At 40.8% G+C, this 25,417-nt stretch overlaps 1 long non-coding RNA gene across 1 annotated transcript; it reads left to right on the forward strand.

Moving 5' to 3' along the window:
* Positions 1–17,841: 17,841 nt before the first annotated feature.
* On the forward strand, positions 17,842–24,640 carry LOC138407447 (uncharacterized). Its single transcript, XR_011240852.1, has 4 exons — positions 17,842–19,122; positions 19,248–19,345; positions 23,809–23,878; positions 24,495–24,640. It is a non-coding gene; the product is annotated as an uncharacterized lncRNA (long non-coding RNA).
* Positions 24,641–25,417: the final 777 nt, after the last annotated feature.

A 25,417-nucleotide genomic window follows, 5' to 3' on the forward strand; every position in this document is an offset into this window, starting at 1 on the left:
TCAACAAGCCCTAATTGTAGGATCGGCTTACAAGCTAAATTCTTCTTGAGCCCATTAACAACTGCAGTTAATTACAAGTCAAGCAGAGGGGTGTTTGACTGCGTGTGAGTGACGGCGAGAAGGGGCGATGTAGGAACACAGCGGAAAGGTGGAAAAAAAAAAAAAAGCCTGGAAACATTTCAAGTTACATCACAGATACAATGCACACACACACACACTCGTGTATGCACACAGGCACATTAGTCTTTTTAGGCAGACCTCCCAGACTTCACTAAATCTCTTCTTCATTGGTCTTTAGGGCAGGGATTTGCTCTAATGAAGGAGCGGATCAGAGCAGTGACTCACACATTGTCAAAGTCACAATTAGACAAATTTCCCTGCAGCTTCAACGTGTCAGCTTGACAGTGGGATCTATCTGCCCTCTAATTACACTCTTGGACAGCTGAGCACACTGTAAGCTAAAAATAAGACATTGGCAAAGGAAGTGAGCCATCAACTGTGGCAAAATCAGGTTCAATGGGCAAAAGCTGACAGGTTGGTGCGGTGGTTACTGCTTTTCCTGGTAGAAGCTGTGGACACGACTGCTATGCAGCATATTCATTGTTAGTAAATTACCTTTTTTAGGAGTACTGACAGGACAGGGGCACTTCAGCTAGGGCCAAGACCCCCCTGGCCCTGCCCCTGGATCTGCCCCTGCTGCCATGGTTGTAATTTATATGTGTCAGGTATGTACAGTTTATGCTGCAAGTATGGATAGGAAACTGCTGCAGAGATGTTTATTGGAAACATAAACTTTGTACTTAGAAATCCAACACATACAAAATCTACATTGACAAGCAGGTGTATAATTAGATGGTTTTACATTTGTTTATTATGATCTTATCTTCACTCAAGCCCTAAAGACACATTCTGATGATATTAAACACAGGAAGACAAGTTGCTCGCCAATTTTTAACAGCACAAGTCCCAGCACAGACAGGCCCTGCAGCCTCACTCTCCCATTGATAAACCCATTGTGGTTCGACCAATGTATCTGCGATTGTTCTTGTGATACTGCTAAGAGCCAGACTGCCTCAATCTTCCAAATGACATATCAAACATTTGCTTGAGATTCACTTCACCACTGCGTGGAAAATGAGGGGGAGGCAGAGGGAGGGAGAGGGAAGCAGCGACAGTGGGGTGAACAGAGGCACCATCAGGCCTCGTGGCTCTAAGCCTGCTTTATTGAATTCTCTGTTGTCTTTATGAAGGCTAGGCTAAGTCAGGGCCAACAGGTGCCAGTCTCAAGTGGGACATGCATTAGGATGCTCCTTTTGACCCCAGAGGGAGATTGGACAGCTGCAGTGTCTGGGTGTGGGGGAAGGGGTGACGAATGAAAGTATTGACAGAAGTTCACCAGGTTACAGACACGCTGTTTCCAGGTCAAGGCCACAGTCACGTCAAACACAGATATATAGAAATGTATTTTTACTGTATTTGCATGTTGCAAATTAATTGTTCAACTGAATAATGAAGCACACAAGGAGAGTCTCTGCTTGAAACCATTCATGGTGTCACTGTCTTTTGTAGACACAATTAGTCGCATAGGTGAGGAGGAAGGGGTTTTCACCCAAAATCATATTGACACTGTAAGTTGCAGGATACGTTAATTGGATCAGATCATAAGAAGACATTTAGTCCAGGAAACTGAGCACTAAGAGGTAAAAAAGAGGAGCATCTCATTAGTTTTCCATAAAAGTGCACAACAGTGACCAAGAATTCTGTGGCACTAAGCATTTGAGTTGTATTGCAGATAGGTTTGGGCCGGGCTTCCACATCAACAGAACAGCTTGTATGATGTGTTGTCCAAGCGACGATAACATCATAGTTTCCATGATATTGCACTGGGTTGAGAGATTGAGAGAACTCCAGACCCTGGCTCCTGTCAACTGGCCAATCACAGTGTGAAGTTGGTGTGAATGTTGACTTGCCGGTTTTAGAAAGGAAACACAAACTGAAAATATTGGAAGGGTTCGGGGTTGGGGGTCCTGAAGCTGACCATCAAACATGAAATTCCAAAAAGGCATACTGGAAGATAAACCTGCCATTAGTTCGGTACTATCTTAGCACTTCATCACAAATGCCTATAGCAGAGGTGACATGAACAAGCTTCTCATGAGCACGCAATCTAGGATTTTGAGAGACTCACTGATTCACAGCTTAAGTCCAAAAACCAGCCTTTGTTTTAACATAAAATCTCAAAGCTCTGAATTACATATTTAACATTATCATTCAACACAAGTCCTTCATTCTAAGCGACCACGTAGATTGTTGGTTCCTAAATTCTGATTCCACCCCCCTACAATCACTGTGCTCCCATCTACAGCAAAACACCACAAGGTTTGATGATGTTATTTCAAGGGAAAGATCATGGTTTTGGTAAAAATATGTACCTTATCAAGTTTAGAGGGCCTTTTCATCTTGAATGCATTAAGAAAGTATTGGTTAATAGATGACATTGACTTTTGGTTTGAAATGGGAAATGAACAGCTGTCTCATGTTCACGTCAACCACCCGTCCTCTAACCGATGCAGGCTTCGCTTCGTTAGCGTTCTATAACAACGTCCCAACTTCGTCCTCTGACTTGTTGTAAATACGACCATATTTTCCTCCCTCATGAACTTTTCATTTCCAAACATTGGCTGAGAAGACTGACGTTGTCTCACATGTCACTCTAATAAGCTGCTTGCACAAATGACTATTTGTATGGATTAGTTTATGGGTCAATGTCACTCGATTTTCACTCATACCTAATGGACTTTACACAAAGTATTGAACACTGTGTCTGCACAGCATGATAGATATTGGACACTAGCTGAGTAAATGATATTGTATATGTTTGATTGACTTAACCTTCACTTTGGGCTTAAACTTGTCAGCCTGGAAAAAACAGAAAAGAACAGGGAGACACAGCAAGTTTATGGATGTGTTTATTAAGGGTCCCGAGGCAACAGCAGAGCAAATTGCTGGCTCCGTGCTCTGTCCGCATCTCTCCTACTCTGTCTCTTTCTTCCTAACTTACCCTACTCCATTCTCCTCACCCCATGTCTCTCTCCTTTCAGTTGCAGACAAGGAAAACCCCTAACCAGTTGGCCAGCAAGCCTGTCAGCCAGTCAGTCGGCCAGTCCGCTCTGCAGAGGGCCCTGCCAATCATCATCTGCTTTTTCTCATGCTGTTCTGCAGGAGTCTTTCCATTACACAAGTACCACGATCTACCTGCTGGGGTTAAACAAGTAATGTGTTTGAAGGCACAAACCATTTCCAGAAGTAAATACAGAAATACGTAACACTGATTGTAAGCATCAATGAAGAAAGTAAGTTTCACTTTAAGTAAGAATTTGACAAAACAAAATGAATTTCAAACAAACAAAAACAATAGGAGTACCATGTGAAATGCCACAAAATCGTAACCATTACTTGCACCATTATTATTATAATCTGTGTCAATAATAAACGTACAATGTGTTGTGCTGCTTCCTACAAAATATCCTTGGATGTGATGGGTTTTAGGAATCTGTAACCAAGTCACTAATTCCATTTTGTAGAATCTGAGAGACCTTGCCACCTACGCTGGGGTCCAAAAAAACTGGGACCAGTAAAAGTTTGTTAGGGATAAGTTCTTTGACCAGTCAGTGAAAGGTCTGGGTATGAAAAGAGGATTGCTCTTCTCTAAGCCATATCGCCATGGTGGTATATCAAAAGTACATTTAATTCAAGAAGCACTGCAAATGTGTATAGACTTAAAACATGACTGTGGGTATCATGTCATATAGTCTAATAGTAGCCCGGTGATAAGGCACTCGACTGAGATACTTGTGACTTAACTAGCAAGGTAACCAGCTACATTGAGCTACAGTAACTTCTGAGGTTATATAAAGTTTAGTGTCCAGTTCTAATGTTGATAGAAATATCTGGAATGATCATACGCTTTTTGGACCCATTGTTTCTTTGTGATACTTTTGTTTTTTTATGATGAGCTATACATTTTCTGAAAAAACTGCTCACTCACTGGGTGGAGCCAAATTTAAGGATTGTGCCAACTTGTACTGTTGCTGCTCTAATATGGACTGCGGCACTTTTTTAGACGGCAGTTGTTTCTAGCATAAACCTTCCAAATTGAAACTCAATAAATCAGGATATTTTATAGTGTGACGTTTTGATCAGATGACTCATGCAGCAGTTGAAACGAGCCACGTGTCCTGGGCTCTTAGCTACTTCACAAACATAAGCCTGGAAGGGTGTGCTGGATTTATTGTTGCCATCCTTGCCAAATATGTGGACCGCCTCACTATTTATGATGTTATTGCATCCGTCAGGGATGGATAATAAAAGCAATAATGACAATAAAAAATATTAATGATGATGATGATAGCATCCCTACAGTGTACCTAATGCACTCTTTAAATTACATGAATATTCACCTGTCTCATAGTGTAAGAGATGATTGAAATTCATAACTGGAAGTGTATGGAACACGTAGAGCACTTATAATAATAATTCTTAATATCATTATTTAAAGAATGGTAAAAAGTTATTGTCAATTTTTAAGCTGCAGGGTCAGTAAAACTATTATGTTCACTGCTACTGCTTAGACTGTAGCTGAGCTTTGAACATAATCATATTCAAGAGGCTACATAACAAACCTCTGCAGGTAGATTTCTATTAGTCTCTGAGGTTTGGAGTTCTTCCTGGGTCAACAATAGATTTGGTCTACAGGTGTTTTCTAGGGGTGTGTCCTCTCGCCTCTGCTCTACTCATTGTACACCAATGACAGCGTCTCTCACTCTGACATTATAAATGTTTGCTTTGGCAATTTTACAGCAAATGGGGAACAAATGTTATAGTCATGCACACAGCTTCAAAAAGAATGGAAACTCGCCACCATCTCTGAACTGTACCACATCTGCATTCAGCAGAACGTTTTCAAAATTTGAAGGAAATTCTCCAACATGAAAAAACGCTAATACTTAACTGTTTGTATATCTAAGCACATGCACTTAAATGTGCCTCTTCACAGGCATGGGTCATATGATTGCACTAACTGTATTCATTGTATTGTGACTGTCTTTTGTTGTCACTTCTTGTGTGTGATTATATGTTTGCAGTTGTTGAGGACACCAAAACAAGTTCCAGCCAGCCGTCGTTCTGCAGCATTTATATTCACACATTCATTGTATTCAGTCTATCTAAAAAAATATATATATGTAAATGATTTTACCCATAATTCTTGAAGGTCTGAGTACACATGCACCTATTTGTCCAGTTTAATAATCTTCACACATTAAAATTGCCAAGCAAGGGAAGAATATCACAGATTTTCTACCCTGCTTTTTCCAAAGAAATGTGTGTGTCATTAATTTATGTGTCTGCAGCTGTCACTGCTGTGTCAACAAAGTTATGTGTGATAACATCTTGATTTTACCAAGAGGCTGCAGGACTCAGTTCCACATTTTGGCATTTCCACTGTCATGCAGCCAAACTCAACAGAAACACTGAGGGAAATTTAAGAAATGGAAAAGGAGTCTCAGGACGGAGACTCTCCTGTTATACTTGTATAAAACTAAATTAAGTCCGTCTGCCACGCTGAATAAATTACACTAAAACAGTAAAAATATAAAAAGCTGGGGTTGGAGTCTAATGGCCAGTTCCAATTTGGACCTGGTTCTGCATTGGGAAATACTCTTGGTAAGATCCACTGATGACAAATTCTTGAACCTTTTATCTAATGCTAAAAACAAATTAGCAGACTTCTCGTTTACCAGTTGCACTTGCTACTGCTTCAGCATTTACGTCAGGGACACACTGCCTACCTCTACATGTGCATGACAGAATGCACGACACAGTGGGGAATTAGGGCAAATAGACAGATGAGACTGGTAAAAACTTTACAGATGTTTTAACCGTCAACTACCCTACAGGTGCAGCGGCCACCATTACAGCCCATCAGGACAACTCCCAGTAGTCCCAGTAGCCAGTCCGACTAGGATGGAGAGACCTCAGAGAAACCAATACCAAAGATGTTCTGTTTCTGCTTCTCAGGTGGGTAATGTTAACTTTGCTATATTTCACTGAAAAAAGTCAATATTGTTTGAATCCTTTTGCTGATGTTTGTGGTAATTAATCATTAGTTAGCAAGCAGGTACCAGTATCATAGTTGTGTTCGGTTGACAGTTATTTGATTTAATTTCTAGTTTTCAAGATATTAGCTTTATAATGTTAGCAAGAGAAGCGGAAGAATTGTGAGTATGCTATAACATGGTATTTATTTGTACATCATGCAAAGGGTTTTATAGCCATGAAAAGAAAAACACACCAAAAAAAAAGCTAGCCCAGTGGACCTTTGGTTGGATGAATAATTATAATAGCATGTTATACAGTCCTCACTTCTGTCATTGTAGTTTTGTGAAAATCTTGACAACTAACTCTCGCTAGTTTTTTCTTCATTGTGTTGTGGATGTTGTGTTTGTGTATGTGTTGTTTATTTGATGATATTTTATATTATAAGGTTTGTTTTGCTCCAACAATAAGAGAGTTCCACTTTCATAAGACTCTCTGTATTCCAACATTCTAGAGTTGCTTGGCGATCGATGTCCGATGAATGTGGGGGGTGGAGCTTCTGAAGGAAGGGGTATATATGTTTTGCTGTTGAGTTTAAATATCACGCTTTTCTGCAGAACTGCTCACTCCACTTTTAATTTCAAATAGTGCTCTGTGTAGAAACAGTGAAATATAGAAATATCGACTCAAAAATCTCAACAAATGTTATTTGTGGAATGTAAAATATCTTCCCATTGACGTGACAAGACATGACCCCTGCGTCTTTTACAGCTACCACTCTGTGCCAGGGACAGGTGCAAGGCATGCAGAGGAATTTACACTAATGCACAGCATCCATCATCCCTTTCAATCCAGATTACCACAACAGACAGATATATTGTTTCAGGCTTCATGGAATATAACAAAATCTATTTGACAACAATAACCAATAAAATATTGATCAGCGTACAAGCATCTATGAAATCAGATGTTAATGTAACACATATTTATGATGCTATTTTTAAATTCAGACTGGACAGGATTAACTTTAGCCATGGCTGTCCAGCCCAACACACATGGAAGGAGAAGGAAAAGAATTGCCATCTGGCAAATAAACAGACATTGAGTTAAGTTAAAAAGCAAAGTTGCTGTTCCAAATTATTCTTAATTTTCCTCCAGATTATACACACATTCAGTAAGTATTAATTCAAGTTTATGAAAACAACACGATAGCTGTATTTGTTGTTGTTTTCTTACCATAGGTTGCCTAGTCTAAGTCTACAGTAGTAAATGATATTACAGCCTCTACAGCTGCCCAGCTGTTCCGTCTACTGTTCCATTAGATCCAACAGATTCCAATAGACTCAAAGTTTTGCATGCTCCAGGCTCTGTTACAGGCCTCTTCCATCTCCTCTGACACACATTTGAATAAATGGAACATCCTCGACTGTTGGAAACTTTGATTTCTGGATTACAGACAGGAGGAAAAATGAGTGAGGATGGGTGGATTCATAATTAACTAAATGGAAAGCAGCCATTAATGCAGATGCCAGGGTTTGTAAGAACATTGTTCAGAGAGGAATTCTCAGATGAACTGAAGAAGATGCTGCCTCCAGCACATGGAGACTTAGCTGATCAGTGCACTAGTAAAAACTATTTCTGCATTGTTATGTCCACCTATCAAAAAACCGGACCTGTGTTTGTACTGACTAGACCCTGTGTGTGCTTTGGTGTGACAGTTGGGAGCATGAAACGACTGTTTGATTAGCATTAAAAAGGAGCTCATTGTAGTCACACTGTTCAAACGATTGTTCAAATTGAAAAGCTTTCTGTCTGGGACAATAGAGTAGACAGCCAAATGTTAAAGAACAGATAATAAGCTGTGTAAATGTTGATCATGCAGTATTCAGCTGACAGCAAGGATCTGAGCCTGGAGCAAAGAGGATCACACCTGAGTGCTCTCACACAAATACATCTACAAGCACACATCAGATGTGATACCAGTATAGGAGATCACCGCCGCTGAGGGAAATAACAGTGTTTAGCAAGGTTTACTTTGAGAAAAGCATCTAGAACAATCCACAGTTTATCGTCTGTGCTTCTGAAACCACAAGTAAAGGAGTTTATGAAACATAAGCTGAGAGGTAAGATTACCCTCAGGTAAGTATCCACTGAGTGAGGGATGTCATATACAGCGACGCCTGTCTGACTGCCCGATGGCTCTGCATGTTTTGTGACAGATGTGTGAGGTAACACTCGAGGAGATGAATGGCAGCACGTGTAACCTCACTCAAGGTGACAGGATGGTAACTGATCCCCGGTGAAAACCAGCAGAGGCTGATGACTGTAGAGGTCGAGGACAAGAGGGAAAAATATCCAAATCTCTCCAAATTTGACCAGATCCTCTGCCTTCCAGAGGACGGTGCAGTCCAGCAAATTCTCCAAGCTCAGTAGTGCCTGAAGTGTTTATTTTGAAAATGGTTTTAGATTCTATTATCAGCCTAGTGACACCATAGGTTGCTAAACACTGGCTTTCTTTTGTTGATTTCTCCAGATCAACTGGTCGTCTACTGGTCTGGATCCAGATATGCATCTTTTTTGCATGACCTAATGTATATGTTTGGAATAACAAGTGAAAAAAAACAAACTAGTCTTTTCTACTGAGACATAGTTATTCAGATATTGACAAATACTCTCACTGTCTATGGTTTAACATTTTGATCATGATGGAAGCATTTCAGCTGTACTTTGGACCTACATAAATACCCTCTGAATGAAAGCTGGGCCTGGTTCAACCTTTGCCACAGTGAGAAACAATGTCACCCAGCAGGCTTTTGCATTGACGAAACACATACAATAGTTCCACTGGCCCCCTGTGTCACATCTTTTAAGACTTCCAGATCTGATCAGTTCTTCTGAGCCTTCAGTGTGCTGCTGTTTGGATGGTAGTTGGAGTATTTGTAGTTTTACTTATACGATTGCATATTTACTGAAATATTTCAACTGTCTCTATTTATGTTTCTATCATAATATATACAGTATACCACTTTCCCATATATACACCTGTTGTTGTATAGGGTAAATTAAACACGATGTAAGTAAAACATGCAATGTTTTTGTTGAGGCTAAATGTCATCTACAATTAAAAGTTTTCAGAAGGATGATAAAGCAAATAGTTTTTCTACCTCTTACGGGCACAGCCTGATAATGATACCTGTACTAATACTCATAATACTAAACTTAAATCCTCAGACAAAACTCAAAGGACTGATCTGTTGAAAGGTTTGACCCAGTTGCCACTGGGGTGACATAACACCGCATGCCTCTTTCGATTGAGAGAGTAAACACAACCTTTAAAATGTGCAGATACTACATAAATATGTAACTTCGAGTTACACGATGTCTGTGAGGATCCACAGCATTTGTTAATAGAACGGAAGGAAATTTGAAGATATTAATTTATTCTTCAATCTTTCCATCTGTCTCTCTGTCTCCAAAGCCTGAGGTGTGCTGTGGCATGCATGGTGTGAGAAATCAGGCCCTGGCCATCTGCCAAGCCAGTCGTCAAACAAAGAACTGATGCACTGCCCTCTAGGCTTTTCCTGCCCGTCTTTACTCTGACTTGTATGAAAGCTTTGCAGCCAGGAAAGATTAAATGTCTTCTTTAAAACCCTCCTCTGACTCTGCCAACTGCCACAAAAACACCAGGCGGAGGGTGGGGGCTTCTTGATAATAAAATGCTTTGCAAGAAACGCAGATCCGGTGCTAAGCGCCATTCCCTGTAGGAGCACAAACTGCCTTTAAATGACAATTGAGATGGAGAAGGTTATTTTATAGGGGTGACAAATTGCAGGTATCTCTTGTGGCTTTGGGTGAACGTTTCAGGGCAACTCGCCAACTTGCTGAGTGCGAGCCAGAGCTTTGACTGACTGCTGCACCTGACTGTGCACAATCCCCAGGATCAGCTGCCGTCACCAGCAGACTTCCAATGAAGATGAGTGTATTCTCAGAAGGTCCCACCCCCTTGGCACTCTCACCCAATGATGATAACTATCCAGAAAGTAGGTCCAATCATCCTTTTTTCTTCCTTTTTGTAAGCCTCTTTAATGAGATGATGAATGATGTGGTATCTCCCAGCAGGATGGCCACACACACAAACCTACTATCTTGGATTTATGAAGTCACAGGCAGTTGTGGAGGCCATTTGTCTATTGTACTGCAGTTTATCTAGAGTTTTCTTTGGTGTCCAACTGTGTCAAGCGTTGTTAAATGTTACAGGGAGCTCCCTCTGTGGATTATATTTGTTTGAGCTGTATCATGGAGACTGTGCAGCTGGTAAAACTTGAATTTGATCACCGAGACCAATATGTGATATTCTGATCTTATTTTGGATCCGAAACGTATCTCAAAAGCCAACAGAAGAGTCTGTGCAGCACATGTGGGGGAGAGATATAAAGATCAGTCTATTAGAATTAGGATAATTCAAGAGTTGATTTTCTGACAAAATCAGTTATAAAAGAAAAAGCCTGGACAATGATGAGATCATAATTTCTATTATTCCTCTGGCTGGCAGTGATTGAGTTATGTATAAAGGAAATTTAACATGGAGACTTTTAGATACAGTTTTAATAGCACACTCTTTTTTCGGTCCATTAACCCACATTTTTACTTGACTGCAGTTGGTGGTAGCACACTTCAGACGCGATAATAGTTATGATTCTGTCAGTCTTTAAATTTCTGCTTCTGTCTCAAATCATATGTCATGCTGCACTTATGAGGTCCACTCAACAGATTTTACATGTCAGTGTCATTCATGGTGACAGGGTGTACCACACAGCCTGTAAAAACACTTGTATAATGTCTGTGGCTCTGGAGGAGCTTTGTCAAGTCAAGTGACATCACTTGAGTAATCTCATATTCTGTTTTCTTGGAATTCTTTTGAGCCACACACACGGCATGGCTCTACGGTTGTGCAGCTCCTCCATTGGTTCATCCCCGTTGTCCAGACAAGTTTGAATAGATTGTCATGAAAACTTTATGAGTTTAGTGATTATCGTAGCTCTTCATCTACTCCCATCATCAAGTTAATTTAAAATTATCCTGTTCTATCTCTGCTTTACTTTTTGTAAGTAGCAAATGTCAGCTACATGCTACACTTTCCTCAGAGCCACCAGAGTGACCTTGGTTTAATCAGTCTCTGGCTGGTACCCCAGCTTCATCACAGCGCCCCTCTAAACGTGAAATGGATTGAAGACAGTTTGGGTTTTTTTCCGGTAGAAAAACTGTTCAAACTGACTTAAACTGCAACACACTGATGGGTCCATGTGGGAAATCCTTATTGCATTCACCAAGGACGTAATGTTTTCACCATAGGTTGGTCGGTCGGTCAGTCGGTCAGTCGTCAGCAGGATTACTCAAAGACTACTGATTTTGAAATATTTGGAATGTTTCTTTAACATCCTGAGGCACTTTTCTTTTCACATTTTACCAGTTTTCCAATTCATGGATCTTAATGAAAACAAAGCCTTAGCTGTTAGTTTCTGTGTTTCTGTGCTTGGTGTTGTCTTCCACTCTGCATCAGCCCACAGGGCTCCCTGATTCTGCTGGTTGAGACTTGCTGCTGTAACTGGAGAATGATTTTTGATTTACGTTCAACATCACTGCTTCTACACCGTCAGACACATAGAGCTCTCACACACATGCACTGTTGCTGTTAAAGCTTAAAAACATGCACACACTGTGTAGCATGATGTACATGAGTGATATCTTGAGCCCAGCTGTGTGTAATGCATAAACCATAGATCTTCTGTCTGGCTTGCATGTTAATTGCCTGTGGGGCTCTTCTCCATGCAGTTCTCCTCACTAGACCACCCATGGTGAGGAGAGGGTGCATTCGTCTCCATTTCAATAAAGCGTGTCATTATCTCCTCGCCTATGATGTGCCACTACACAACTAAAAGATAAATGCTGTAATAACATATAAGTCGTCTCTAAGGAAACGTGATTGATGTTGCTATCTTTCTGGGATACCCACACAAGTGTTTTGAAAGGTGTGATGGTATGTTGGTGAGAGTTTCGTCCTTTGTTTCCCTGTGCTAACTTAAGGGTATATTTAGACCAGAGCTCTTCTCTGCTCGATCTGGCCCTGCCGGTTCTGCAGGCACAGGGAGGATTTTGGGGGTAACGCATGATTGGAAGTAGGTGGTGCTTGATGGTGGAAAAGCTGCTGCTGAGTGCGAGCAGACTTGCACCCCCCCTCTGACCAAATCCTCTTTGGCCACGGGCTCTCCCTCTTGCCAAGGCCTGCTGAGAAGGGCCTGAGCTAAACCAACAACTGGGCTGTTTGATGAAAGGGACGAGCAGCGGGGGGGTACGCCATGAACTCAGGGTCATCCCGCAATCCTGATGACTCCATCGCCTGTTCCCCTTTCACTGGCACATTGTATACACTACTAAAGCATAAACCTCACCGCAGGCTGCTGATGTACTTTTAACATCGCTGAGCTAAACTGAGCAGAGCTGCTGTGACCTGGGCTCTGCTACTCTGGCTTGGCTCATACACACCACGCAGTGTGTAGAGTATGCAGATTAGTTGGTTGAATAGTGGTGGAAAGGAATAATATGATCTGAAACAGAATAGGTGCTGGTGGAAAATACAGCAAATGAAATCGTTAAAAAAATCAATTTGTTCATGCGTCTCTTGGTGCATGTGTTCTCTGGCGAATCTACGATCCACCTCAGAAATCGGAGATAAGCCCTTAAACCCTTTATAATGGTAATCTTGTTCGTCTTGTTTTTCATTTGTGATGTCATGTCAAGAGGCAAGACGGATGTGAGCTCCCACGAGCTTGACTGACCCAGAACTTGACTGTCAACTGTGAAACTCCGGTCGGGGTTGGGCGATGGGAGGCTTTTTGTCTTGCAGATACAGTATGACATGAATGTGTTTGTCGTCGTTGCAGACAGTGTGCATGTGTGTGGGAGATGGGGGTGTTCTCAGTTGAGACAAAGATACAACAGAGCCTGTCAAATACAGATAAAAACACTGCTCATCATCACTGTTGCAATGTTTGAAACAGTGGGAGTGGAAAAAAAGGCACAAGGAAATGTAAAGTGACCACCCAAGGTTGAGAAATATAGCTGCAGGGAACAACACTGCTTGTGAGCAAGAAAAATCTTGGCTCTTGACATGTCCCTGCAGCGGGCTGGAATACTTCCTGAAGATAAGACAAAGTATTCCTGAAATCTGCCATAAAAGAAATAAATCATGTAAAAACTGTTGTAAAGCGGCACATGCGTTTTTCAAGGCTCACATTTGCTCTCTGCGATTCCAAGTAAAGCAGCAGAAACAAACACAGCCTTGTACTGGGACATGCTATTTGTTTTCCTTCAAGCACACCACATTTTGCAGCGCTCCACAGGATGTGAGGCATGACAGAATATACATATGATTTTATTTCTCTGATCACAGGCTCTTTACTCCCCTCCTCTTGTTTTTTTGCATATGGAGCTCATCAAAGATGAACGGCTTGTTAATGCTAGAACTGCTCAGCTGGAAAGTTGTTTTCAAGCGCGAGGCCGTTGAAGAAACACAATGTAATAAAACACCGGCCGGAGCTATTCCTTTGAGCTGCGGAGATTTTCCCCTGCACAAAGAAGTCAATCTTTAAAAAGCTTTTGCTTGTGGAGCGGAGCACAGCAAAGCTCCTTAGAGCAGGTCTGCATCACTGTGGCGCAGATAAGGATCAGAAGGCATGATTGTACTGTGAGCTTTGCAGCGTTAGCTTGCAGACGACCTACTGGCCCTCGAGTCAACCTGAGCACACAGAGTGAAGTGTCTCAGTTTGCTCCCAGACATGTTTTAATGCTTGAAACTCTCTGGGGCTGGATCATGGTGGTCTACATTTAGCCTCTGGAGACCACTGTGCTTATGTGTAATGGTCAACTGAGACACATTGTCCTTGGACAGAAGTCTTCACGTCCCCTTCCCTCAGCAGCTGCCTCATTGAAACCCTTCTCGTAGAATTGCATTAACAGGGTGAAGTGTGTTGGCATGAGAATATGGTTATTGTAGGAATGCTGGTGTTGTGGAAAGTGCAGTGGAGAGTAAAAGACTAAGCACGTGTGCAGCTGCTCTTTCGAGCCATCACTGAACGGTCCCGTATGATTTGCTGCTGTGTGTGTCAGTGGACGCTGCAGTCGATGTATGGGATGTTGTGGACAATTGACGAGGAGATGAGGGTGAGCGTGAGCTGCTGTTAACACTAATCCCACGCCCACACACATCATGTTTTCCACAATGCAGTTATGAAATGAGATGTGCACACCTTTGGCACCTAAACACACACACACAGATACACACACACACACATTTAATAGGTGTAATTACCCTTGGGAGTTATTGGTTTATGGAGAGGTGTGTTGGATTCACACAGAGCTCTTCAGCATTAGTGTAGAGAAGCTGAGTGACTGAGTGACTGATTCACTGATCATGTTTCTATGCAGAAAGTGTTGTGACACTGACAGAGGTGGCAGCTCAGACTAATGTGGTTCATACTAGGGATGTCACAATACCACAAAATCTATTTTTCGATACCAATACCATCGTCACAGCCAAGACAACCTTGAGTTTAAATACGTGTCTCATAAACTCTAGGGGGAATCAAACAAATGTAAAGTAAACTCCAGTACTGTACATGTCCTAATAACCTCCTAGTGTTGGTGTTTATTGTTAACATGTGAGCGCAGGTCAGCAGGGTCGTGAGGAGGGAGGACATGCAGCAGGTTAAAACAGCACGGCACAAGGATACTGGACATGTTATGAGTGTCTGCCCTGATCCTGAAGCAGCGGTAGGCCGTATTGTTCAGTACCTACAGTACTGTAAAAAAAGAGTACTCAGACGGTTTGAACTTTCTGCATCGGCTTGCTACCGAAGTATCGGTTCCCTAGTTTACACTGTCTGTCAGACTGAAGCATCAATCTTACTGATTGAAAAATTGGTCATATACATTAGGTGCCATTTTAGTCTAATTTGTCGATCACTTTGGCTCATGAAAAAACAATCTCTGATTCCATTAGCTATCGTCTGGGGATAAATTAGCCTCTGGGTGAAACAGCCAAGATTTTGGGGCATGACTCTTTTATCACATGAGTCAAATCTCCACACAAGACACAAGCAGTGATACATTTTGCAGGTGTTTTAGGTGCAGATGACATTTTGGCTGATGATTTCTGCTCCCATCTGCACATGAATGCAGGTAAATTAAAAAACTGATAGCTGGTGTATTTTGAACAATGTGTTCCTACTCTTGCTCTCCATACTGACCTGCCACACTGCTTGCTCCAACGTGATTAGTCAAACTAGAAACAGAAATCAGAGGGCTTCCTGCTCCAAAATCTTGTCCCTCGTCTACAGATTCTACTTATTCACATGGAGAATCAGTTTATAGAGATTGAAGAAGAATTATCAACAAAACTAATGTAATTTCCATCAGCCCTGGCTGTGCTTTGTGAGTACAGGCTCACCCGTATTTCGCAATACTTAAGAAAATGAAAAACTAGATCCAACTATTTATTCAGATCTGCTCCTCCCTCCACAACATTTCATGGAATGATCGTGCTAACTAACAGGCAGGTAAACATACCACTGAAAACACAAGATGTTGAACATGGAAAACATTATAACTGTAAACATCAAGCTTGTTCACTGTGATCACGTTAGCTCGATGAATTTAGATCAGACTGTCTTGTTTTGTTGACAATCCATCATTTATAACATTTTATTCTGTCAATGTGCTGCACAATTATTCTTTGCTTCAGAGAGTGCTCTTGAATCAAATGCTTGAATACTTACATCCACACATGCTACCTCCCAACACACACACACACACACTGTATCTTGCCACCACTTCATCTGTGAACACAAACACATGCATGCACAAGCAGAATGAACAGTTATTGTGCTAATGTGTCCAATTTGGAACAATCTACCATGATCTGCAGGAAATGTATGTAAAGTAATGTTTATGTGCTTTGAAATGTGTCAGGGGGAAACTCATGGCTGGATGTGTGTTTTGTGTGTTTTGCCAGTTTAAACACATTACTGTAACTCTGCTGCATGCTGGAGTTCCCTCGAGATCCCCACAGGTTTATTCAAACATATTATGTGTACAGAGAGACACTGACATCATTATGATACAATCTCTCTCAGGGGAAATTGCATTCACTCGTCACTCTAATGCAGGAACTCTGATCCTCTGACACTGGTAGCACTTCTTCTGCTTTGTGGGACAGTGAAGACTGGATAGTTTGCCTGAGGGCAGCCAAATGGTTTCCTTGTTTAGTTTCTTCCTCTGCCTCCGTCTTATAATGTTCATTTGAATATTTGGCGGCTGACTCATGACACCCACAGTCATTCATGTTCATTCACAACATCTCGATAGTGTGTATATATATCACCTGTTTGGATGAGTGACAGCTCCCTAGCAGCGAAGGTGTAATTAATCAGAACAAAGCCGTGCTTTGCCTCGTGACAGCTGTGATAGATTGGGGAAGTTGCTCAAGCTGACTGGGTTTGTCAGGTCAGAGTTATGCCTGTCGTTTGGAATGCGTGAAAAGAGGCAGTGACAGTGCACTGTACCTGCGTGATTGATAACGCGGCTGTTAATGGCTATTTGTCGTCCGATCTGGAATGTGTCGGCCCGAAGCACAATGCTCATTTACGCACTGAATTTGTCCCGAGAATTATCAAAGATGTCAAGTGAGGAAAAAAAGCTAAACTTCCCTGTCAATGAAGTGTAATGCTGCTGCCGCTGCTGCTCCCTGCTTTTCCATTACGTGGCTATTAGTGAATCTGAACAGTGAAGGTTATGCAATTGTGCAGTGAGCTTGGCAGTGCTCTGCAGACACATTTGTCAAAGTCCTTGTGATTGCACAAAGATTATAATGCAATGTACAACAATAATAAATTAAGATCTAAACACACAGGCCATGTACACTTGCTAAGAAAATATAATCTTCCCTCGGTAAGATCACTCTCTTCTTCTTTGTCCCCTCTCTGGAGTCCAAACGTAACTTTTATTCTCACACTGTTTCAGTTTTTTTTCTTTCCTGTTTGTCTGTATTCAGGCTCTTTGTGATTTATGACTGTGTTTTTATGATGTGCATTGGGTGGCATTGTGTGGAGCGTGGATAGTTGCGACGGACTCTCTGCCAAAGTAAACAAGGAGCCGCGCTGTCACACATTCTGCTGTCTGGGATCTGAGCTTTTGGACAGCAGCCACAGATTTACCTGTTTGCCCACTTGACCGGTGATGGTCCGACCTGAGTCAATACATTTAGAGCTGCAATATATTGTTTCTACATTAAAAGTAATTTAACAGTATTTCTACAGCACAGTGACGGTTAGAGAGACTTTGAACATACTACATGAGATCTACTCAACTCAAGTATCCACAAGGCCTTATCAAAGTCCTGACTTTCTATCATTGCACTCTGAAGTTCCACTTCTACAAGTATTTTAACCAGGAGAGATTCATAGAGAAACAAATGAGAACGACTACATTAGTATATATATATATATATATATATGCTTAATCAGAATTTAGAGGGGTAGTTTATCATACATCCTTATTTTTCCCTCTGGGTCAAGCCTTAATACAGTCTATGCTTAAGACACTAGATTATACACTTCCCATAATGCAACTCAATGGTGTTTTTTCATTGGACCATACTTCCCCCAGTAAATGCCCATACAGGCTTCATGTAGTCTCCAGGCCCAAGCTCCTCCAGAGTCATAAATAGTGTTATAGAACTGCTGCCCCTGTGCCAATGTTACTCTGTCAGAGTCTTATGGGGTATTTGAAATAGATGTGCACCCTCCAGTCAATTGGAATTAGGTATTCTCCATGGGAAAATAATCCAAGTCCATAAATAAAAGTTGAGGGAAGCCTACAAAATGTGGTTACTGTCTGTATGTGTATGACAAAATAGTGCCAGAGCCTAATAGTCATCTTTGTAGCCAATATACATGGAGAGCTCTTCCACTGGAAAATTGAGCGAACAAACCACTTTTGTATTATCTTCATTATAGTATCCAATGTAATAGTCTCATACAAAGGGTGAATTGAATGACATTTCTCAAAGACAGTTTCACTCCCTTGTTCCACTTCTTTTAAGAGCCTCAAATAACCTGGAAACTCACATCATGATAGTAAACAGTGCTGCTCCAACATGAGCACAAATTAGCGTTGGATGCAGTTAAACAAGCCCGGCCAGGTTCAGCAGCGGCACATAAAAACCTGAGCCAGGTTTACTGACGGTCTAACACAGCAGCTGAAGGGCAATGTTTGATCCTCTGAGCGTAAATGTGAAAGATGACAAGACGGTGAGGACAATGAGCTGAAAAAACTGGGAATAACAACTGCAGAATGATTTATGGATTCACGACAAAACATTTTCAAGTGCAACAGATGGGTCACTTGTTAAATCCTGGTATGACAACACTGCGAAGAGCACATGAAAATATAATAACCTTATCTTTCTATTTTATCCAACACTTGGCAAGCAAATGGCAAGTTACTCTTGTTTTCAGAGTCTATCTGTGTATCTATCAGCATGAGAGGAACACTGTCCCACCCACAATATGATTATCAAAATGGTGTTGACTCAGAAATCGTGGTTAAAAAAGTGAGTTGCTTGCCAGGCTGATGTATAGTGAATGTATATGTACGTATATGTTGAGCTGCTGGTATATTTGTTTTATGATACTTCAGTGTCAGAACTGCCAAGTTCATTTCTTATTACTTCTCCTGATGCCATCGACAGGGACCACCATCCAGAGCATGTCTCAAAATGGGATTTGGGATGAAACAGAATCCTGCTCAGCTGAGATCAGACGTCACGATGGGTAGGTTCTCAAAATGGACCAGAAAGATTGCCCTAAGATGGATGCCAACTGGAAAATGCAAACAAGGTCAACGCGAAACAACATGGTGGCCAACTGGAATGTCGATAGGTTATGCTCTTCAAGGAACAAAGAAGATTTAGTAAGTGTGTCAGTTGATTCTTTTGAATGTGGCCATTGATCCTAAATCACACTTCTTCATTTAAAAAGAGCAACTTATCTACAGCTCCCTCAATCATTTGAATGAATTGCACTTTGTTATTACAGTGATGTAGCGAAGGGGATGTGCTGCTGCTGGAAATAAAAACTATGACAACTTCCAGTGATGATACATGTCGGCAAAGCATATTCCTACACTATGCAATGTGAGTATAATTCTGCTTTTTACACTGAACTTTAATTTAATGTCATTATGATAATTTTTGTCAGAATTGATAAATTCTCACAATGTGATCAGTCCTGTGAGTTTTTTTAAAAACTTGGAATAAATAGATCTGCAGTGGATTCCACTAATAGTGACAACTGGTCACAATGATCAGTGATGTGGATCAAACAGTGTGGGACAGAAGCTCCCAAATAAAAATGGTGATTCATTCACTTATAGAAATCAAGCAGTCCACCTACAGTGTTCAGTCGGGGTATTTGTATGCATGACGACATGTGAAACAAACATTTTAAACTCTTGACGTCCACTACTGAAAGTTCTCAGATGCTTAGAATGTCCTTTTTTGTGTGCCTGCTCTCAAAAGGTTTTTGTGCCTGCTGTCCCAACATATGGTAACTATGTGTGTATTTATGTATGTATATGTAATATTTTCCTTACAGGACCAGGGCTCAGTGAGTTATTTTGCCCTCAGGTTCCTGCTCTGCTCTGGGTTTAGTACTTTACAGTACATAACTATCATCTCCAACAGCAGCATGGATGTTAGGGGATTCTAACACTTTCCCTCTGGCCTATTATCACACTTAGAGCAAGAGAGAGACATATATAGTGTTTGAATGGACCCAGATAGAAGTGATAAGCTGTTTTCCACGGTATTACTTAAATATAACCTTTGGATTATATTTCGTTGGCCTCTACATTTTTGAATGCATGATTATTAGATGGATCCAAACTCCCACCAACATGCTCACTGTTCTCTATTGAGTCTCACCACTGAGTTAGAATGGCAGCTCACATACCCATCAGCTACTTCACATCTATCTGTTTAAGTATTTTTTTAGCATACAAACATATAAAGATTCTATTTTGTCTTTGCAAATTACATTTGAAAACGTGAGACTTTTAACTCGAGTAGTTGTTATTCTGCTGGTCTTGTACTTGCTGCACATTCCTCCATAGTCTGTTGATTTGGTTGCCCCTGGGAAAGAGGCTGAAGGCCAAGGTCTGGATCCCAGCACACTCACTGCTGCCATGTCTGCTTTGTTCTGCCTCCTCTACCTCCAATCCTTCACACCATCAGCTGGCAACTGTAAGGTTAGTGTATGACCCCGCTGTTAAGCCACCAGCTTTATAAATGGACACGCTAGCTGAAGAGACTCTGTCGGGATGGAAATGCACGCTTTGGAGATAAACTCAGCGAATGATCAAGGGTGGCGGTGGAGATAATTAATGATTTCTCTTTTTCCTCTGTGGAAAAAAGCCCCCCCCCCCCCCTGTGGCTACAGCTGACCAACATTAGTAATAAATTCCTCATGGTTTGACAACATGTTGGGTGGACTTTCTGGCCCGGGTAGAGCTCAGCACTATGTAGCCCCTCATTGTCCCATAGGTTTTACATTACATTTGGGATTGAGTAAGTCCCAGAGAGATCAGGATCCTCTCTCTTTTTTCCCCCACTCTGTCTCGCACTCACACAAACACATGCGTATGCTTTCCCCCTTTTCAGGCCTTGCTCTCACACACTGCTCGCACTCAGAGAGGCTACAAATCCAGCCTGTTAAGAGAAGAAATACAAGCTGCCGTTGCATTGGCACTGCAGTTGTGTTTGAATCATGATGGCATGTTGGCGCATGTTTTCCTCCGCTGACTAAAACTGCTGGCACCACAGCTGCCGAGGAGATAAGCACAGGTCTGAAAATATTTGTCATAGTGAGAAATGCCACAAAATGTAATATATTATCTTGATGTATCACACATTTTGTTTTTGATTGAATTTCTGTCAAATGGCCCTGAAGGTGATGAGGTGTAGATGTTTAACAGCCATAGTCTTGTCAGAGCAAAACGCCGGCAGTGCACCTTAACGGACATGTTTAATGCTTTGCTGTATGTCATAACTTTTCTTTGACTTCAGCCCTGCAGTGACAGGAATCATTTCTGGCATTGGGAAACATTTGCACCGCAAAGAGTGTGGAAATCTAAATAACGAATGAAAGTCAGCACAGTGAGGACTCAGTAAGGGGTTATGTGCTTTTATTTTTGCTGAAGGGAAAGTATTATTACTATTATTCATCTCAATGCAGGCTGGTATTTTTTATCTATTCATTTGTGTAATCTTAAACACTTTGAACCTGATTGTTGATTCTCCAGTCATTAGTGCCCGCTTCATTCATTTAGTAACAGTAATAATCACATGTGTATCAAGAATATAGCAATTAAAATACTGCTTTAAATATGTGCATAGGTGGCAAAAATGCAAATGATTCTTCTTTTAACTTATTGTAGATTAAGTACACTTGCTGTTTTCAACTCAAAACATCCATTAATAGTCTAGTAGGTGAAAATGAAGAGACTCAGAAGAGAAAAATATTTCAATGAAGAGTTGGTGAAGATCAAATGTTGAACTAAAACAGACTGAATATTGTTCCTTTACAGTGTGTATAAATATATCAATATGTACAAGTAAATATATCACACACATGAAATATAAAAAACTCTATTGTCTCAAAACTTTAAAAACCCCAATTCCATTATTTTGTGTTATGGAGACTACACAAATTATTCCCAGTTTATTTTATATTTTAAAAATGTCTGAGGCGAAAGTATGTTTGAATAAAAATGCCATCTTTAAGTGACAAATATTTGGATTACCCCGAAACCAAAAATGCTTTTAAAGAATTTGAGATCTTGAGGTTTTAATCATTTGTTTGAAGAAGCCTTGTTCTCATCTCAGCTTCAGTCGTTTTGGACAATTTCCCTGTCAGCCTCCCGAAGCACATCTGTCCCATCTGGATCGAAGTGGTTTGTGACTGTGGATCCAATTACAGTGAGGCAGCATTGAGACAAAGTCATGTTCTAAGAAATAAAAAAACAGGGAATAGGCTACTTGCCCTGTTGCATGGGCTTGTTCTGGTGTAATTACAGTCACTTTTATAGTTGCAATGTTTTATCCTGTATTTTACTTGTAACAATTCACAGTTTTTTTTGCACGACTACATCAGACTGAATATTAGTAACATTGTATATTACAAGTTGCTCTCACTTGCTGCTGCTCTCCAAAGTTTTGGCATCAGCACTGTGAGCTTAAGAGCACAATGATCACATTTACACCTACAAGACATCTCTCAGCACCTGTTCAGGGAGGGGCAGGGAGCTGAGCATCCTGTACACGGGCATCGCACACTGCCTGGCCTTGGGCATGTGCCATGCTGTGCCATGTGAGCATGAAGTCACACTCTTCAGTCATATCGTGCTTTTACTTCATGATGATTAAAAACCACACGGTGAAAAACAAAAACACACACACACACACACACACACAAAACCCGTCCTTGATCCAGCTCAGTCACTCTGCAGGATATCCTAGAGAATCCACACTGCAAATGTCACAGTTGTTTGTTTAAGCCAGGATCTGCTCTCTTGATCTTTGTCAAGGTGACTGAGCTATTAATTGCTGCATTGTTGATCTTGCCTCCGACACCATCATTGCTGTTCATTTCGATTATATGTTTGATGTTGGCTGGAAGCTGCAGCCTCTGAAAGCTCGCTGATTCTCTTTCTCTTCTCTTTTTCTTCATTGAAGACAAAATATAAAATGTGACTCCTGCAGAGTGAACAATGTGAAATTCAAAAGCAGTGGTGAGATGATGGGACATGCTGTTTGCTATAGTATTTCTCATTTATCTTCAGTGCTATTCTTCTAATACAAGAATATAAAACAGCAAACACCCTATATGTTTTTTGTGATCCATCAGTCTATAGGCTACCATTAGCTTTGCAGAACGAAGTGTGAATGGAGACAATCAACCCACCTTTAATGACTTTACTTATATGTGTACAGTATGGGGGTTGAATGGTTAAGACATATACGACACTGTCCCTTCTTTTCCTGGCCAGTAAATAAATAAATATAAATAAAATAAGAAATCAATAAGTGAGTGTCAGAATTCGAGACAGGGTAAAAATAGCAGAAAGATTTTAAATCAAGTCAAGTACAACTTTGTTTACATTTATGAACTCACAAGAAACAGGCTATGGCTAACAAGTTTGAAATCAATCTTTGACTTAACTTGGACTCTGAGTCAACACTTTGTACCATGTCCCACATTTGGTACATTCTAAATATGAAAAACATAGTGGATAATAGAGTAAGTGCTTACAACTTTGCAATACACCTGTTGGAAAGTACAGTTATTTCATGTGTTTGCGATTGTGTGCTGCACAAAAGAGTAAGAATGAAGGGCATGAATTATGTTGTATATGTACACAAATTATACCAATTAGGAATTCAAAGTGCAGTCAGTAAAGGCAGCCACTTTGCTGTTTGTCCTTCTCCTTAGAGTAAATATCATCTTTAAAAGTCAAATTTATAATCTGTCAGTTGTATCTATATTTACTCTTTCATTACACATGTGCAAATTAACTTTAAATTGTTGTCTTACTTTACAGGTGGTGGTGGCCTGGATGACTGTGCTGTGCAGAATCGTGGATAAACTGAGAAAGACGAATCACTCTATGAGTAAGTGTAAGTTGTCTTGGAGCTGAATGAAGTGGTATATTTATAGGTTTCCCTTCATACCTTTGCGATGCACGTCAGGTTAGAAAAATAACTGCTTTCAGTTTGATTTGATTGATTACAAAGAGGAGCTTCTGCTGTTTCAGTCCAAACAGCCCTAAATCAAACTTGTCACAAGTTTCCGGATTTAACAAGGCATCCCGGACTGAAGGAGAAGAGAGACAGAAATCTATTATGAGCAAACTCTGCAGCGGGCTATTTTTCACATCTGTGATAAGGATCTAAGAAAAATCCTCGTGCTGCAGACAAACTAACAAGCTGCTTGTGTGTTTATGGATAAATTTGACCTCAGCTGATAAAGACACAGTGTGAGAATAACAAATGGACACTTTCCAAAAACATGTTGTAGTTTTACACAAGAAACCATTTAAACCAACTAACTCACACTTTTTTAACATGTAAACTCTTACAAATACTTTAATCTGTGCATTTTGAAGATCACAGAATTTTTTTCGAGGCAGACATTTTGTCTCTTGTGCACATATTTCCTGTTAGAAACCCAGCAGGGCGTAAAGTGGATATGAATGGTTAGAAATGACCAATGTGTTTTCTGTCACAGGTTCACACGGGTCAAGTCGAGTCTCCTCTGGTGGATTCACAATCCAACCAAGGCTTCAGGTTCACTCTGTTCAAAACATCAACTCCACACTGTTGTTTTCACTACTGATAATCAGGACTTCATATTTTAGAATAAACCAGTTTGGTGATTTCCATCTCTTTCTCTTTTTCACTTAAGTAAAACCAGTCATGCCTTGAGGCCACAGTGCAGTTTATTTTGCATGTTACTGGTAGAGGATATGTGCTGGAGCTGCAAGAATAAAACCCACAGATCTGTAAAAAATAAAATAAATGAACAAAAACTTTAGATGTTTAGATTCTCATTCATCATACAAATCAATGTAGCGGCACGTGATGACGCTGTGGCTCTTTGCAATGATTTATTTATTTATTTATTAGGTTTAAAATTACAGAGACAACACACATTCATAAAACTGTAGTCCCTGGGCAGGTGTGAAAACAGGTACAGAGGACAAATTAAATACATTAGCACTTCATAAGAACACATAACATGTTCAACATTATGTTTGATTATCCTTCAACCAGGATTTAAAAGTTAACCAAATGTCCAACAATCTCTGATGGATGTTGGCAGACTGTTCCAAGTGTGAGTCGCTCTGACTGCCCAAGGCTCGTCTGCCTCATCTGGAGGAGAATCTGCAGCATCTTGAATCTTGACTTCTGCAGCGTGCACAACAACCTGTCTCCCGACCCATACGGCCACAGCCATAAAGAACTATCCTCTGCGACTAGCAGTATGAGGAGTCTTGTCGCAGATGGTTACGGCCCCCACAGCGCCCTAATTTCAACATCATGGATTCAGTGTGGGATTACATGAAGAGAGAAGACACTGAGACAGACTAAATCCACTTCCAACGCTAGCAACTTCTCCCAGATGGTTGGAACCACATACCTGCCAAGTAC

This window comes from Paralichthys olivaceus, chromosome 4 (assembly GCF_024713975.1).
Source record: "Paralichthys olivaceus isolate ysfri-2021 chromosome 4, ASM2471397v2, whole genome shotgun sequence".
Classification (NCBI taxonomy): domain Eukaryota; kingdom Metazoa; phylum Chordata; class Actinopteri; order Pleuronectiformes; family Paralichthyidae; genus Paralichthys; species Paralichthys olivaceus.